General features: G+C 45.3%; 1 protein-coding gene across 1 annotated transcript in view; it reads right to left on the minus strand.

The window, feature by feature from the left end:
- LOC141139454 (serotransferrin-A-like) overlaps positions 1 to 12156 on the minus strand; it is a 320870-nt gene that overhangs the window by 247658 nt on the left and 61056 nt on the right. The gene's annotated exons all lie outside the window — the stretch shown is intronic.

Here is a 12156-nt window from a genome sequence, read left to right on the forward strand (position 1 = left end):
TACAGGTGTTTTTAATTGGACAAAAACAGTTATAAATCACTTTAATGAACATATAGGAATTTTGGGAATAATTAAGTTTATCTGGTTGTAGAACAGGTGTCAGATTTATAGTTAGTTACATTGACGTAGATCTTAGAGACCAATCATATGTAAGTGAGATGGTTAGGATAAGACTTGTAAAGGGTATATAAATGCAAGCTCTGCAATTGTTAGACAGACAAGTCAGATAGGAGCTCATAAAGCTGAACTCTGTCTTCTGCCCTATTGCACGGGTCATAGTGGTCAGAACCAATGGGCAAGTATCTTTCCTAACTTGTCTCCTCGTATGAGTCAGAGAAGACTTCTTGACTTGTTCCAGAATGTGGTCTCAGGTGAATTTCCCTCACAAACTTGGTCGAGCTGGAACTCAGAACTCTGTGAGGGGACCAGACCACCGGCCAATTGGCTGGTCCCTATCACGTGACAGGTTCCCAAGAATTGGCAGTAAAGACCCATTCTGGTTCAAGGTGAGAACAATTCACAATTGTTTCAATTGGGTTAGAGGATAAGAATATTTATATCTAATATGCATGCATTGTAAGAAACTGTATAAATTAGACCTGTATATTGTAATACTTTGAACATAAACCTGTATGTTATCAGCTGTTAATAAACCTGCATTGTTGAAGTTCTGCCTGGTTCGATACTTTACTATTCTACATCATTTGGTGGCCCGTACGGGGACAGCATAACCTCAACTCCGATCTTGCCTAACTCCATGCTGGTGAGGCACTGAGCTCAACACAATTTTGCGCATTTTATATCAGGTTAGCAGACACCTATTATTAGTTCTGCATTGTGTTGTGCCGTGTTTTGCTAGCGCTAGGAGGGGCAGGTGGTTGTTGTTGGGGTATCGCTGTCCACCAGGCAGATCTTTGTGCTGGCAGGTTGGATTTTCTCAACTGTAGGTGTCTTAAAGTACATTGTACAGGATGAGATACCCTGGGTAGAAAATGTATTATTATTATTTTTTTTTCTCTCTTTTTCTTTTCTTTCAATTCTTTCTTTTCCGAAGGGGTACCCCGGTAGAGGGTTAATTACTCTCTATGTAAACCTAGGTTTCACATGCATGTTGGTTGCCTGGACTGCAAAAATTAGTCAGGAAGAGGTTTTGGGGATTTAGGACCCCTGGAGAACCTATGTTAACGTGCATGTTGGTTGCCTGGGCTGCAAAAATCAGTCAGGAAGAGGTTTTGGGGATTTAGGACCCCTGGAGAACCTATGTTAAAACGCATGTTGGTTGCCTGGACTGCAAAAATTAGTCAGGAAGAGGTTTTGGGGATTTAGGACCCCTGGAGAACCTATGTTAACATGCATGTTGATTCCCTGGACTGCGAATTTAAGTCTGGATGAGGTTTTGGGGACTTAAAGACCCCTGGAGAACTTGCGTAACATGCATGTTGTTTACCTTGACTGCAAAATTTTGTCTGGATGAGGTTTTGGGGACTTAAAGACCCCTGGAGAACTTGCGTAAGATGCATGTTGTTTACCTTGACTGCAAAATTTTGTCTGGATGAGGTTTTGGGGACTTAAAGACCCCTGGAGAACTTGCGTAACATGCATGTTGGTTTCCTGGATTGGTAATCAATCAGGAGAAGGCTTTGGGGTTATCAGATCCCTAGAAAGCCTAAGTTAAAAAACAAAAACAGTACTGATATGTAGCTACTAGTAGAAAAAGGTACCTTTGTGGTGTAAAATAATACTCGTGAGTTTAGAAGGTTGATGTCAGGAAAGGTAAGTCCTGACAGGTAAATAAGGTGAAGGTTTTGGAGCTCCATTTGTTAACAAAGTTAAAAGGTATGTATCGTCTTTGTGCTATAAATGTATGTGTTTATATGTATCTGTTATAACGGTCTGTGTACTAACTGAGTTAAGATCAGGTTGAGACATTCCTCATCGCCGTGGCAAGCAGGGCTTGGCGGTTTTTCGTGTCTTAAGACAAGCGTTTTGGTAAGGAGACATTTTTGCATACGGTGCCTATTGGCTTTACTCTGAGCACTGCTGTCCATAAGTAATTACTAACTAACCTGTCAGTTTTAATAATTCTGTGAATATTTGTATATTTATATATAGTCAGGAATTTGTGTTCATGTGTATGCATACTTTGCTAGGTGGAGTGACTGTATTGCTATATAGAAAACAGAAGATAATGACATTTTGTTAATGAATATTCACAAATGTAAGTTAATTCCTTTGTAATCTTTGTAGACTGTTAGGGAATATTGTATGTGTGAGGGAGACTGATCATCTCCCAAATTAGGTTAGAATAAGTCTGTAGTGGTTGTGAAAACATTGGTGTGGAAGGACCCTGTGTGTTAGTTTTATGAGTGAATTGTAAGAAGTATGCAACTGATGCTGAATTCTGCATAGTGTATGATGAATAGGGAAATGGTATGTATCTTCCATACAAATACAATTAGAACTTTCTGTGTCATATCTTTGATTTCGTGACACTTGTTATTAGTATTTGATAGGAGGATTTATATTTATATGAGTTAAATGTGTGTGTGTGTGTGTGTGTGTGGTTTTTTTTTGTATGAGGTGTAAAATTAATCCCTATGTGAATGATTGTATGTGTCTTTCGTGGAGAGGCTAGGGATTGATACATCTATGGTGACTGATTGACTTTCTAAATGTTATTGGCAGTGAGTGTGTGTGGAAGACACGATTCATTAATGTTTTTTATAATCTTTTGAATATGTACCTCAGCTAGTTAGCACCATGAATGAGCTGAGGGAGTTAGAAGTTATTTAACCACTTCCCGCCCGCCCTATAGCAGATTGACGTCCGGGAAGTGGTTCTGTTATCCTGACTGGACGTCATATGACGTCCAGCAGGATAACATGCCGCAGCGCGCCCCCGGGGGCGCGCATTGCGGCGATCGGTGGAGCGGTGTGTCAGTCTGACACACCGCTACACTGATCTTGGTAAAAAGCCTCCGGCGGAGGCTCTTTACCACGTGATCAGCCGTGTCCAATCACGGCTGATCACGCTGTCAATAGGAAGAGCCATTGATCGGCTCTTCCTCACTCGCGTCTGACAGGCGCGAGTAGAGGAGAGCCGATCGGCGGCTCTTCTGGCAGGGGGGGTCTGCGCTGATTGTTTATCAGCGCAGCCCCCCCTCAGATCACCCCACTGGACTACCAGGGATGCCACTAGGACCACCAGGGAAGGGGCAACGTGGATGGCCAGGTATGTACCCCATGGCCATCCACATGTGCCCAATCTGTGCCAATCAGTGCCCACAAATGGGCACTGATTGGCACTATTATGTCCATGATCTGCCCAGCAATGCCCAGATCTGCCCAGCAATGCTCTATCAGTGCCACCTGTCATTGCCCATCTGTGCCACCTGTCATTGCCCATCAGTGCCACCTGTCAGTGCCCATCTGTGCCCATCAGTGCCCACCTATCAGTGCCCATCAGTGCCACACATCAGTGCCACACATAAGTACCCATCAGTGCCACCCATATATACCAATCAATGCCACCTACGAGTGCCCATCAGTGCCGCCTATGTGTGCCCATCGGTGCCACCTATGAGTGCCCATCAGTGCCGCATACCAGTGCCACCTATCAGTGCCCATCAGTGCCGCCTATCAGTGCCCATCATCAGTGCCCGTTAGTGCCACCTCATCAGTGCCACCTCATTGGTGCCACCTCATCGGTGCCCATCAGTGCCGCCGTATCAGTGCCCATCAGTGCAGCCATATCAGTGCCCATTATTGAAGGAGAAAGCGTACTTATTTACAAAAAAATTTAACAGAAACAAAGAAAAACCGCAGAGGTGATCAAATACCACCAAAAGAAAGCTCTATTTGTGGGAACAAAATGATGAAAAATTTGTTTGGGTACAGTGCAGCATGATTGCGCAATTGTCATTCAAATTGCAACAGCGCTGAAAGGTGAAAATTGGGCTGGGCGGGAAGGTGTCTAAGTGCCTGGTATTGAAGTGGTTAAACTGTAGAAAAAAGAAAGTTGTTTGTTTTAAGTAATTTACGACACAAAGGTCTCCCATATTTTTTTGTATCCAGCATACTGCTTCTGGAAGGAAAATATCTGTAGATAAATTCAATGTTGCTAATGTAATTAATGTCATGCTTAAAAACATTTTACAGTTGTAGGTTTTACATGTTAAGCAAGATAATGTATTTCTTTCAGTATGAGTGTAGGAGAGCAGAAAAGTATAGTCACCATTTTAGAAATAGCTGTCTGCTCGTATGTGCAACAACTACATTAAATCACCTTTGTGACAGGTGTTATATTCTTAATATCTAAATTTTCATTGGCTTTATTAAAAAGAATATGCATTTTCCATAATTGTGTGAATGATAGGACTTTGAGCTAATGATATTCAGATGGCGACTCATTGACTGAAAATGCAGTTCAAGACCCTGTCAGAATTTGATGGATTTTGTAAATAATATATGTATGGGTTGAAAATCTTCCTATGTAACCGATACTCTGTTTGATATATGCGTTTATGTTTTAAATGGTCTGATGTTTAGTCTGATAGTCTCTCACATATATCTGGTTTCATGTTTAAAAAGGTTTGGTGAAGTTAAAAACAGATGTTGCTCTCTGTTAGCCCCCACTCTTAGGAAGGAGGAGAAAGGGGAGTGTATGGGAGGGATTTGTGTTTGGGTGCGAATTTGAAAGACTGAGTTCATATAATCACAAGGAATCCAGTCTTCTGTCTCTTGCTACCTTCTGCTTCAAAGCCAGACACATATCCCTCTTCAAGACACACAGCTCCATCTCTCTCTATTCTATGCATACAGAATTTCTTCCAGGACACAAGAAGTTAAACGGCCATCTTAAAAGACTAAGACAAAAGGAAAGCACATGTCTAATGACTTTAAGAACTCTTTTCAGATCTTTGAAACAAATGAACTATATTTGAACATTTTTTGCATATATGAAACAACACTAATTCTGAATATGAATGTACTATTTTTGTAAGTATTTTCCAAGTTTATGTGTGTACAATAAAACACACGGTTTTGATTTAAGCTGACTCAAGCTGATATAATTCCAAAATTCATCTCACGAAAAATCATCATTATTGAAGGCTTTTTATACAATATTAAGCCATTTATTTCAACAGGTCATCTCAATACTCTGTACTAAGATGAAAGAGGCACATTTAGAGGAGTTATGTCTGGTGCCTTTAGACAGACACTGGATGAGCTGACCATAAAAATAAATAAATTAATTAAATAAAATCTCAGAATACATTCTTATTCTTAAACATTTGTTGATTTTTTATTAGAATATAAACTGTAGGTTATAATAGGTATTCTGTCACGTACCTGGTGGTGGAGCCCAGAATGCAAGGAGTAGCCTCTCGTGTGCCTCTGGTTCGAGAGCCCCTGATAGAGAAGACAGGGACTCAAGAGCGCAGGGGGCCACAAGTGCTTGGTAAGTGGCAGGTGTAGGGTTGATCCGGACCTCTGGTGCAGCAGCAGAAGAACTATCAGGAACACTGGATCCACCGACAGGAACTCAGGAACAACAGGCAACTGGGAGGTGTTCTGTAGTACAACTGAAGCACTTAACGAAGTCAGACAGGCTGGGTCAAAACACAGGTAAGCAGAGCAGGTACAAAACGGAACCAGGAGAGTAGTCAGGGCACGGACCGGGTCGGCAACAGACAGGCAGGTAATAACTGAAGGATGAGGCAGGAGAATCATCAGACAAGCCGAGGTCAGGGACTGGCAGCAAACAGGAGAAGTCAGGAACGAGCCGGGTAACAGGAATCAGGTAAACAGGTATACTGGAAGCTTAGGGTCACAGGGAACGCTGTAGACCGGACAGCAAGGAAGCATGCTGACAGGCACCTTTAAATAGGCCTAATGGCGCCAAAAGCTGTCACACCGCACGTCTGCGCGCCGCCGCGTGCACACGTGCACGCCCGAGACTACCGATCGTACGTGCCCGTTCGTCTCATCGTGTACCCGCGTACACCCGCTCGTGTTAGCGCGCACCCGCATGCGTCCGTTCGTGTCAACGCGTCTCCGAACGCGTCCTCTGGTTCTACTGACAATAGTTCTGTTAACCGATCTTCCGCCGACGGCTGAACTAACAGGACGTCTTTCATGACATTGCCCCCTCCCAAGGGGCAGCCTCCGGATGCCCAACTGTGCCATCTTACTTGGATGAGATCTTTTAAAGGCAAGTATCAATCTCCTAGCATGGATGTTGGACTCCGGCTCCCAGGAGTTTTCCTCAGGCCCATACCCCTTCCACTTTACCAAGAACTGGACTTGGTTACGTCTCTTCCTACAATCCAGAATGGACTCGACCTCATATTCAGTTTCTCCGTCAATGATCACGGGTTCAGGGGGATTGACCCTCCGGTTGACAAAAGGATCAGGAACTGCGGGTTTGAGTAGGGCAACATGAAAGACCGGATGAATCCGGAATGATTCTGGTAGCTTTAGTTCGTAGGCCACATTATTAATTTTTCTTGTCACTGGAAAAGGACCCATGAACTTGGGACCCACTTTTTTGGAAGGACAGGCCAATCTTAGATTCAAAGTAGATAGCCAAACCAAATCTCCAGGTTTAAGATCAAGCTCCCCCCTTCTCTTCTTATCAAACACCTCTTTGTTGTAGTTCTGGGTCCTTGCCATAGTCTCTTGCAGAAGCTTATTATTCGATTCAAAGAAGTTTAGGTTTTCTTGAACAGCTGGTACTGGACACTCCGGAATGTTAGTGGACAAGAACAGAGGATGGAACCCATAATTTGCAAAAAATGGTGTTTGTTTTGTAGCGGAATGAACAGAGTTATTGTATGCAAATTCGGCAAGGGAAAGAAGCGGAGCCCAATCATCCTGGGAGAACGAGGAAAAGCAGCGCAGATACTGCTCCAGCGTCTGATTCGTTCTCTCCGTCTGGCCATTTGTTTGGGGGTGATAGGCAGAAGAGAAGGCAAGATCAATTTTCAGGGATTCACAGAGAGCTCTCCAAAACCTCGAGGTGAATTGTACCCCCCGATCGGAAGTAATATTGGCAGGGATGCCATGAAGCCTCACCACCTCCTTAATAAATGTCCTGGCAGTTTCAACAGCAGTAGGAGTACCTTTCATTGGTAAGAAATGTGCCATCTTGGATAATCTATCCACAATTACGAAGATCGTAGTGTAACTTTCAGAAGGTGGCAACTCGACAATAAAATCCATGGAGATCATCCTCCATGGTTTCTCCGGGACAGATAGTGGTTTTAACAGGCCCCAGGCCTTAGACTTGCTACCTTTATTTTGGATACAGGTGACACATGCTTCCACGTAGTCCTTGCAGTCCTTTCTTAATGATGGCCACCAGAACGTGCGCTGAAGAAGTTCAGATGTTTTATGTACTCCAAAGTGGCCAGCTAACATATGGTCATGGCAAGAACTAAGAGCTGCCGTTCGCACCTCCTGAGGTACGAAGATCTTATCCTTAAACCACAGAAGATCATCTCTGGCCTGTAGAGTTGTAGCAGGTGGAGCGGAAACGCTCCTGGAGGCTTGCTTAATCTGTGACAGTAGATCCCCTTGGAGTAACAGAAAGTTCCCTGCGGACAAGATGGTATCTGGTGGGGAAGGTGCTTCCGAATCGCTGTACATCCGTGACAGAGCGTCAGGCTTGATATTTTTTGACCCGGGGCAGTAGGTAATATGGAAAGAAAATCTAGTAAAAAACAGTGCCCATCTGGCCTGTCGTGGTTTCAACCTCTTGGCAGTCTTTAAATATTCTAGATTCTTGTGATCTGTATAAACAAGAATCGGGTGGGCTGCTCCCTCTAACAGGTATCGCCATTCCTCCAACGCAGCTTTGATCGCTAACAATTCTCGATCACCCACGTCATAGTTCCTTTCTGCTTCTGATAATTTACGGGAAAAAAAAGCGACTGGGTGCAGAAGAGCCCTAGGCCCCTGTCTTTGGGAGAGTACTGCACCGACCGCTATTTCCGAAGCGTCCACCTCCAGGATGTAGGGTAACGTGGAATCAGGATGTTTTAAAACTGAAGCTGAGACAAACAGATCCTTCAGCGTAGTAAAGGCCATCTGAGCTTCCGTAGACCAGTGGAACTTGAGGCCCTGTTGGGTCAATCTTGTAATGGGAGCAATGATGGTGGAGAATCCCTTGATGAATTTTCTATAAAAATTCGAAAATCCCACGAAACGTTGAATCCCTTTCTTGTCAGTGGGAGCGGGCCAGTCCAGAATGGCGGAGACCTTCTGAGGGTCCATTTTGATGCCTTCCACAGAGATAATAAGACCAAGGAACTGAATACTCTCCTGCTCGAAGACACATTTCTCAGGCTTGGCGTAAAGGCCGTGCAGGCGAAGTCGGGTCAAAACGTTTCTGACATGTTCACGGTGTTCAACTAGGGAAGAAGAGAAGATTAGAATGTCATCTAGATAAATAACAACAAACAGGTCAAGGTAGTCTCTGAAAATGTCATTTACAAAATGCTGAAATGTGGCAGGAGCATTACAGAGTCCGAAAGGCATAACTAAATATTCGAAGTGCCCAAACCGGGTACGGAAAGCAGTCTTCCATTCGTCTCCCTTGCGAATGCGGACAAGGTTGTAGGCACCTCGAAGATCCAATTTTGAAAACACTACTGCAGACCCCAGCCTCTGAAAAAGTTCTGGCACTAATGGTAAGGGATAGCGGTTCTTGATTGTAATTTTATTGAGTGCCCGATAATCTACACAAGGGCGCAAAGAATGGTCTTTCTTTTCCACAAAAAAGATTCCTGCTCCTGCCGGAGATGTGGAAGGTTGGATGAAGCCTTTCTTAAGATTATCGTCAATGTAAGTCTTTAATACTCCTAGTTCTAACTCTGATAAAGGAAATATTCTCCCAAAAGGAATCTCTGCCCCTGGGAGAAGCTCAATCGGACAGTCATATGGCCGGTGGGGAGGAAGGGTCTCGGCCCCTTTTTGACTGAAAACGTCCAGAAAGCTATGGTAGACTTCCGGTACAACTTGACGGGTCTCGGCATCAGTTTCCATGCACAACAGGGCAGAGGGAGCTTGAGTAACTTCTGGTAGACAGTGTTGGTGGCAATAAGAGGAAGGAAATTTAATTTTCCCTGAGGCCCAATCAACTTGTGGATTATGGGCCTTGAGCCAAGGCATGCCCAATATGATGGGGAATAGAGGAGATTCAATGACGTCCAGGCAAAGTAGCTCTTGATGAGTGCCAGCAATGGTGGTGAGCATGGGTACTGTTTCCTGGGTTACTGGTCCTGATCTGAGGGTAGAACCATCGGCCAGATATACTGAAAGTCCTTTCGCCCTGGGCCGGATGGGAATATGATGTCTGGAAGCGAAGGACAAGTCTATAAAGCCGCTGCAGGCCCCGGAATCAATGATAGCGCTGGTTGGTATATTCCCTCCTGGGAGCTGTAAAAGAAGCGGGACAGCCAGGTGAGACATATTATTCAGTGAAGCTGGGGTAAGAGCAGGAGAAACAGAGAGGCACTTACGAAGCTTGGCCGGGCATGTCCGTACAAAGTGTCCGGGTTCCCCGCAATATAGGCACAGGTTACCAGCCCGACGGCGTTGACGCTCTTCAGGAGTGAGGGATGGCCGTAAGAGTCCCAGCTGCATTGCTTCTGGTGTATCTGAAGTCATGGTAGTAGAAGCTGGAGGAGCGGAGTGGGGAGAACTAGGCACCCGGGGCAGCATCCAGACAGGACGAGCAGGGCCAGAAGATCGCTCTGTACGTCGTTCTCTTAGGCGTCTGTCTATTTGGATGGAAAGGTCTATGAGGTCCTCTAGAGTCTCAGGAAGGCCCACTCGGGCTAGTTCATCCTTCAAGGATTCTGAAAGGCCCATACGGAACTGATACCGTAGGGCGGCATTGTTACAATTTGTATCAGAACTCCAGCGTCTGAATTCTGATGCATAGTCCTCAACAGGTCTGCGGCCTTGCTGTAGGGTGTGCAAGGCTGTCTCTGCCGTGGCAGTCAGCTGTGGGTCTTCATATAGGGATGACATAGCCCGAAAGAAGGTATCCAGAGTATCAAGTGAGGTGTCTTTCTTTTCTAACAAGCGATGGGCCCAGGACTGGGGCTCGCCGGTCAGCAGCGAGATCACGAACCCCACCTTGGTGGCTTCCAGGGAGAAAGTCCTTGGTTGAAGGGCAAAAAAGAGCTCACATGAGTTGCGGAAGGACCTGAATTTGCTCCGGTTACCCGAAAATCTTTCAGGCGTGGGGACCCTGGGTTCAGGCGGCAACATGACCACTGATGGTGAAGCAGAAGTCCCGGATACTGGAGGTGTAGAAGCTGCTAGGGCCTGGACTTGGCCTTCCAGCTGGGTGTAGCCTTCTTGTAGGCTCTTTACTGCCTGGGTAAGTCCAGCAAGATGGCGGCAGAGTTCATCCATAGGAGAGGCTCCCTGCGTGGGCTCAGACATGGCTGTCCGGTACTGTCACGTACCTGGTGGTGGAGCCCAGAATGCAAGGAGTAGCCTCTCGTGTGCCTCTGGTTCGAGAGCCCCTGATAGAGAAGACAGGGACTCAAGAGCGCAGGGGGCCACAAGTGCTTGGTAAGTGGCAGGTGTAGGGTTGATCCGGACCTCTGGTGCAGCAGCAGAAGAACTATCAGGAACACTGGATCCACCGACAGGAACTCAGGAACAACAGGCAACTGGGAGGTGTTCTGTAGTACAACTGAAGCACTTAACGAAGTCAGACAGGCCGGGTCAAAACACAGGTAAGCAGAGCAGGTACAAAACGGAACCAGGAGAGTAGTCAGGGCACGGACCGGGTCGGCAACAGACAGGCAGGTAATAACTGAAGGATGAGGCAGGAGAATCGTCAGACAAGCCGAGGTCAGGGACTGGCAGCAAACAGGAGAAGTCAGGAACGAGCCGGGTAACAGGAATCAGGTAAACAGGTATACTGGAAGCTTAGGGTCACAGGGAACGCTGTAGACCGGACAGCAAGGAAGCATGCTGACAGGCACCTTTAAATAGACCTAATGGCGCCAAAAGCTGTCACACCGCACGTCTGCGCGCCGCCGCGTGCACACGTGCACGCCCGAGTACCGATCGTACGTGCCCGTTCGTCTCATCGTGTACCCGCGTACACCCGCTCGTGTTAGCGCGCACCCGCATGCGTCCGTTCGTGTCAACGCGTCTCCGAACGCGTCCTCTGGTTCTACTGACAATAGTTCTGTTAACCGATCTTCCGCCGACGGCTGAACTAACAGGACGTCTTTCATGACATATTCTGTCTTTTATATTATGGACTGCAGTAGTGCAAGGTGCATTTTATTTTTAGTGTATCACTCTTGTAAGTAGGGTGCTTATTCTCCCTTGTAGCTTTTGTTGTTTATTTTGTCATGTCCCTATCTTATTGTACAGTATTATGTATACTGTCATCTTTATATATTTTCCTACTTAGTAGTAATCACAAAGATAGTAATGGGATTTATTTATTTGGTACAAGGGAACTCCAAATTTATATTTGTTTATTATTTTCTAAAAAGAATAGTGAAGAGTGATGCATGGTAACAGTGCTACCATCTTATTATATGTGCTATATGTAGCACATACAGGGGGGTGAATTAGAATTAGATAATTAGAGCCTTAATTTTTTATCTTAGCTTGTAAACTCTGGTGAGCAAGGTCCCTTATTGGTATTGGCTATAACTTATTTTGTCCTACCTGATTACAATATTTAGTAATCATCAGGCTGATTATTAGTTTGCCTAAAGTAATAATTTGTTTCTTTATTCCAGGAGCAGCCAGCACATTTTCATATGTAAAGTTATACTTTGTAAAATTTCACTCCTTTTGATTTTTTATTATTCAAGTTCCTAGTTATGCTACTACAGTTGGCAAAGTCAGTTTTTGGATTAGGGTCACTCTGCATTAATATGATCTAATTAAAGTGGAGTTCCACACAAAAATGGAACTTCCGCTTTTCGGAACCCTCCCCCCCTCTGGTGTCACATTTGGCACCTTTCAGGGGGGAGGGGGGTCTAAGACAGGTATTTGCACCCACTTCCGGCATAGACTCCCATGGGAGTCTATGCCTCTTCCCGTCCCGAGCGCGCTGTCTGCTGGGAACACACAGCTCCCAGGAGAGAGCGGGGACCACTAGGGATGC

Source organism: Aquarana catesbeiana, linkage group LG04, assembly GCF_042186555.1.
Source record: "Aquarana catesbeiana isolate 2022-GZ linkage group LG04, ASM4218655v1, whole genome shotgun sequence".
Taxonomy (NCBI): Eukaryota; Metazoa; Chordata; class Amphibia; order Anura; family Ranidae; genus Aquarana; species Aquarana catesbeiana.